Source organism: Ornithorhynchus anatinus, chromosome 4 (genome assembly GCF_004115215.2).
Source record: "Ornithorhynchus anatinus isolate Pmale09 chromosome 4, mOrnAna1.pri.v4, whole genome shotgun sequence".
Lineage (NCBI taxonomy): Eukaryota > Metazoa > Chordata > Mammalia > Monotremata > Ornithorhynchidae > Ornithorhynchus > Ornithorhynchus anatinus.
In genome coordinates, this window is record NC_041731.1 from 47,431,390 (window position 1) to 47,437,389 (window position 6,000).

General features: G+C 55.2%; 1 long non-coding RNA gene across 1 annotated transcript; it reads right to left on the reverse strand.

The window, feature by feature from the left end:
* Positions 1-1,275: 1,275 nt before the first annotated feature.
* On the reverse strand, positions 1,276-5,448 carry LOC114811362. Its single transcript, XR_003759056.1, has 2 exons — positions 5,267-5,448; positions 1,276-1,578 (listed from the first exon to the last, which is right to left on the reverse strand). It is a non-coding gene; the product is annotated as an uncharacterized LOC114811362 (long non-coding RNA).
* Positions 5,449-6,000: the final 552 nt, after the last annotated feature.

Here is a 6,000-nt window from a genome sequence, read left to right on the forward strand (position 1 = left end):
ACAGGACATTTCCGAAATGTGAAAAAAGCCTGTAAAGGTTTGCCATTTCAATTGTGACATTTCAAAACTAAATGAGATTAGAATAGCATGAAATCCATGAAGTCCAAAAAAGGAAACTGTCTATAGGGAGAATTTAATAGGAAACATTTTTATACTGTGTGTTATTTACTTTTTATCCATTTCCCTGCTCCGGTTCTTTTGAACTCTTTTTGGATCTTATATTTTCCCTAATTGCATTTGTCAAAAAGTTTGCCTCTGAAATCCTCTTCTCAGTTGTTTGAAAAGCCCCGCGATTCTTTTCATATGGAAGGACGAGCCACTTGGTGTGGCCTGACTCAGACACTCCCTGCGAAAAGCCCTCAGTCCGCTCCAGCCGAAAACCCCTCCAGCCGGTGGTCGACCGCGCCGAGACGAATCGGGGGTCGCTTCTTCTCCCCTCCGGCCGCCCTCCCCCTCCTCTTCCATCTCCTTGCCTTCCTCCAACTTCTCTTCCCTTCCTCTCTTCCTCTCTCCCGCATCTTCGCTCTGGCGGTGAGACTTTCTCTCCCTGGGTGCTGAAACTTTCTTTATTCTCCATTCGTGACCACTGAGAACGGGCTCGGAGGGCTCGGTCACCAAGACCTAAAGAAGGGGCTCCTCGTCCCGGACAGGTCGTAGATGCTCAGGACTTCAGAGCCAAGGCCCCCTGCTCCAGGCCCCCGGCTCCTACTCCTAATCCCTCTTCTGAGGACGCCCACAGCCCCGTCCTTGCAGGCCCCGACGGTTGGGACTTGCGGGCTAGCGCTTCCCTTGACCCCTGCGCCCACCGGAGCTGAGCCTGGGTTTGGCAGAAACGGGCCGAGTTCATTCTTTCATTCATTCAATCGTATTTATTGAGCGCTTACGGTGTGCAGAGCACTGTACTAAGCACTTGGAAAGTACAATACAGCAATAAAGAGAAACAATCCCTGCCCACAACGGGTTTACAGTCTAGAGGGTGGAGAGTTCTAGGGTCCGGGGCTGCGGCTGGGATTCGTGTCTCCCTTTGAGGCAGCTCATCTCCTGGACAGAAAGGATCGCAGAAGCGCTCCGGGTCAGGTCCCGGGAGTGGCCGGGCCCTCTTCGGCCTCGTCTCCCTCGCCTCCCCGAGGAGCTGTGAACAACTCCCCGCAGCGCTCCGCCACGCCTGTCCCTTTCCGAGTTCCTACCGGTCTCGAAGTACTCTTCATTTACCACCACCTTGCCCACCTCAAACCTGGAACTTCGAGGTTAAAGCAATAGATGAGAAAATCCAGCCAGTGCCGTTCCCCGTCCCGAAGGCTCTTTTTCCCGAGCCCACGTCCTACCCACCGAGGGAGCCCGCCGAACTTCTTTTGGGACCAGGCCCCGGCCCCAGCGTCACGTGGGAAGGGGAGGACTATCTGAGCCCCCCGGGATCTCCGGACTCCTTTGTCTCCCCAAGATCCCCAAGCCCAAGCAATGGTCATGTTCTGCGAGTTTGCGGGCAGCGTCTTTTCGTCAGCCTCCGTGTTCCTCCTGCAGACACGTCCGGGGCACGATCCGGGCCGGATTGCCCTTTTCGGGTCATCGGGTTAGGACCTGCGGGTTCCCCAAAAGGACAGGATTTAGCCTTTGTGGGCCTCAGCCCAGAGCGCGTCGGGGGAGACCACGGGCAACTGGGACTACAAATTCCACTTCTCCAACAAACCCCCCCAAAAGTCTAGCTGAGGCAGGTGTGTGAGGATGTGCGTGTGTATGTGTACACGTACAAGTGTGCTCCTGTAACAGAAGGCCGGAAAACTAAGTGGAAGAAGAAATGGGGCCGTTCCCGGGCTCCAGTGTCCTTCAAAGCGTGCAAGCCTTGCGATCTTAAACGGGAAAAGGGGAACTTTGGCTCCAAGCTGGTGCGGCGGGGAAAACCGGGTCCCGATCGTGGTTGGCACGGCCCTTGCTCCTGGGGACCGGCGAAGCTCAGGACGGAGCCCCTTGGGTGGTTCATGCATAGAATGGACGCTGCCCGAGGAACCGGGAGAGAAGGAACGGGTAGTTTTGCCCAGGGAAGGAAACTGCCCCTCCAGACAGACCGGGAAGGGGACCCGGGTTGGCCCAGGGAGGTGGGCCGTCCCGTTCTCGCCCGGCAGTAGCCCCGGCTCCCCTGAAGGACCTGCAGCGTTGCGCTGGAGAGCAGTGACCTCCTCGTTGTCTCCGCAGCCTTATACCGGCAGCTTGTCCGAGGTCTGAGCTCCCGCAGGGCCAGAGCGCCGTCCTGACCCCGAGCTGACCAGCGGATGATGGCCCTGGCCCACGGGCCCGGCTCGCTAGCCCTTAGGGACCGGGCTACTGAAGCTCTAGGGGAAAACGGGTCTGAGCCGGCGGCCGCGGGGAAAACCACTCGTGCCCAGCCCGGCCTCGCTTCCTCCCACCGCGCTCCCAACTGACCCGGCTGGGGGGCTTATGCCGGTTTCGGAGTCGTGGGAGATTCCAGCCCCTCCGAGCTCCAGCGGGAGTCAGGGAGGCTTCTCCGACTATAACGTTCAGAGCCGGAGCTGGACTAGAGGTTGCGTGAAGGCTCGCGGGCTCAGACTCCCGGCCCGGGACCCCTGCCCCATTGGCCCTGGCTGCCGTAAACTCAGTCTCGGCCCCTCCTCGGGAGCCCCGGATGGGCGCACTTGCCCTCTCCGATTTCTACAAAATGATAGATAAAATGTTTTGTTCTTTATTTTATATTTCAAAAAAGGTACCAGAGAGGGAGAGGCTGCGAAAGACTGATCGCCCAAGGCGGGGACGAGCGCTGACTCCCTCGCCCCGACCCCACTCGCCACCGCGCCCCAAATCACTCCCGCTTCGTGGCTCTGGAAAGCAGAGGTGGCCGTGAGGTGCTGGCCCTAGGGAAAATCTCTTCTGCTTTCCGAGATCTTCCAGCAGATCTCCGCAGCTTCCCTGAGTTACTCATTAAGATGCAACTGGTACCAACCGCGGCTAAGAGGAAGTTCTTCCTGCTATCCGGCCAAAATACTTCCACTTGCTCAAGGGACATGTCTTCTCATCCTGCCCTCCGTGGAGAGGTGAACAGCTGGACAACATCTGCTCTCTCTTCTTCGCCGCCCCCTCCCCCCGGAACCACGCTGTCCTTCTGGCGTCCAGAATCCTCCAGGCCCGTTTTCTCTATTAGTGGGGTCCGGGACTCTCCCCTCTGCCCTCTTCGGCCTGGAAACGGGCAATCCTAGATGCGGTCCGAGGAAACACTAGGTAACGGTTCTGCCCCGGGATCAGGACTAGGGAAACTGAGAGCCCAGGGAGGAAAGGGGTTTCTGCCCTTCAGTCCACCTTCCTGGCTACCCCAGCCTTGACCATCATTCCCCCGCCCACGCTTTTTCAGTTGGCATCGTCGGCGTCGTCCGGCCTCACTGTAATCAGCTTGGAGGAATTCTCCAGGGAAGCCTCGTCCTTTCTCCACTCTCCCCCCCCTCAAAAAAACCCTTGGGACCCTGAGGATGAGGTCTTTCCGGGCCTTTGGTTTCAGCCCTTTCGTGCTTCCTTTTGTCTCGGGGGAGACTATTGGGTCGGCAAAACGGGACCCTGACCGCTGCTTCCTCCAGCCCAAAGGGCGCCCCGGACCTTTGGCTCAAGCGGGATTGAGTGGGGGTCGGGTGGAGAGCTCATAGCGCTTTAGCTCTCCGTGAGTGTTCGTGTCCTGACGTTAGATGGCATTTTTCCCCTTCCTGGGTGGATCTCTCGTCCTCCACGGAGGAAGCCGTCGTCTCTTCCTCTGGGATCTATTTTCCAGCAAAGCACAGCTGCTGCCTTCCCCTAGGCCATTTGGAGAGGCCGAGTAGGACCCTTAAGCGAGATGTGGGAGGCGAAGGGGTCCCCGCTCTCTTCCCACTCCCGCAGGAGGCGGCCTAGCCTAGGCAGGGATCGGAGCTCACCTAGCTCAGCCCTCTGCCTCCAGCCCATCCCGGGCTCCGAGGTCCGTCCGTCCTATGAGCAAAACTGCATCTGCCCTAACAACCTACTTCCCCGTCCACGCAATGTTATTTATTGAGCACTTACTATGTGCGGGTCTTCCCGCGGCAGAACTCAGCCAGTCGCATTTAATGAGCACTTACTGGTGCAGAGCACCTAGTCTTTGGTCTGGACAGAAAACACGGGCTTTCATACTCGGCGACGATTCGGGAACGGATCGGGTTAGTGGGGAAGAATCGCTTTTCCTGCCCCTCCCCGGGGCAGGAGCGAATATAGAAGAGCTAATTCCCTGGAATGCGGCTCTTCTCCCCGCTCCCTCTGCCCGAAAGAGGCCCCCTCACTGGTGGCCGACCATGGGGCTCGAGGAGAAGAAGGTCTAGGCAACTCCTCCGGGCAGATACCGAGAAAAAACGTCGCATCGGAGAGGAGAGAGGGCCAGCGTAGTCGGCCCTGAGGCACAGCTGGACTCTGTGCGGGAGAAATGGAGCCCCTTTACCTTAGTTTAAGGCGAGGAGCAGCCGAGGGCCGTGGAGAGCAGAGAGAGAGTGCACTATAAATGCACGATTCTGCCTAACTACTTTACCGAATATACCTAAATTCTGCTCCGTAAACTCTTCTTGGGAGAGGCCAAGCTACAAGCTATTTATTTCGCCTTTCAACTGATGGAAAAATGTACTTCGGACCACAAAAAAGAGTCCCACCTATCATGCCATCTTCAAGATTCTTTCGGAGATTGAAAAATGACATTCTTCAAGAACCCTCAAGAGAAGTTGCGTGGCAGGGTGGTGAGAGCACAGGCCTGGGAATCAGAAGGACCTGGGTTCTAACCTCGGGTCCACCACTTGTCTACTGTGAGACTTTAGGCAAGTCATTTCACTTCTCTGTGCCTCAGTTACCTCATCTGTAAAATGGCGATTAAGACTATGAGCCCCTCCTGAGACAGGGACTGTTGTCCAACCTGATAAAACCGTATCCAACCCGACGCTTAGCATAATACCTGGCACCTAGTAAGCCCTTAACAAATTCCAAAAAAAAATCGTTGGCTAAAAATATTCGGAGCTTGGGTGAAGATGCTGAAATTAGCTAAATCAGAAGAAGAAAAAGATGAATGACATTTCGCATGCATTATGGCGCTGGGGTACCCCTTTCTTTAATAGCTGGTTATTATTACCCCACCACTTGCTATTGCAGACAATAGTGTGAAAGAGGGAGGGAGGGCGAGAGAAAGAGGGGGCTGGGAGCACCGTCACCTAGCTGGGAGGCTCTGACAGCATCATCCAAGAAGGGGAGCCGGCAGGGCGGAAAGATGCAAAAGGCTTACCTTCCTGGGGCCCCGTAGAGCAGAAATTCTCGGCATCAAGACTAGGCGACGTTAGCTGGGAAGAATCCCTCCAAGGATTAGAACGGGCCGTATCGAGCCCATCTGTAGGCAGGTGCACAATCCATCCCCGCTCATAGGTGCTACCTGCTCTTTACTGGACGTTTATTACAAGTCAATGCAATTTCACGAAGCACCTGCATGCAATAAAAGCGATTACGTGTGTGGGGCCTTAAGGAAATTAATGGTTCCCCCCTAGGGACGCATATTTTGTTAAGATGTTTATTACAGATGAAGTGCTCCTGGGGTAAAACATTAACAAGTTGTAGAGTGATAAAAGGATTTTTATCCTTTCTCAGTGACATAAATAGGAAGAAGCCTTTAACTAAATCTATAAAATTCCTGCTTCCTAATGAATTTTCTTAACTCTTTATTAACGGGATCAATTGTCCGGGGACAGCCTCTATTTACTGCAGGCGCGGGGGGAGGGGCTAAGGGGGGAGGGGAGGAGAAAGGGGGAGGGAAGGACACCCGGAAAAATTGGATCCTCAGATTGAATGTGTTGAAAGGACAAGAAATCCATGTGCACAAAAGGCGATCTTCGTGGGAGATAAGAGAGATCCTCGCTCGTGATTAGGATTGCCGAGGCGGGGGCCTTGATTGGACAGCTGTAATCCTGCTGTCGGCGCTACATTAAAATGATTTCCCTTTCTATATTAAATGATGCCGGCGATCTA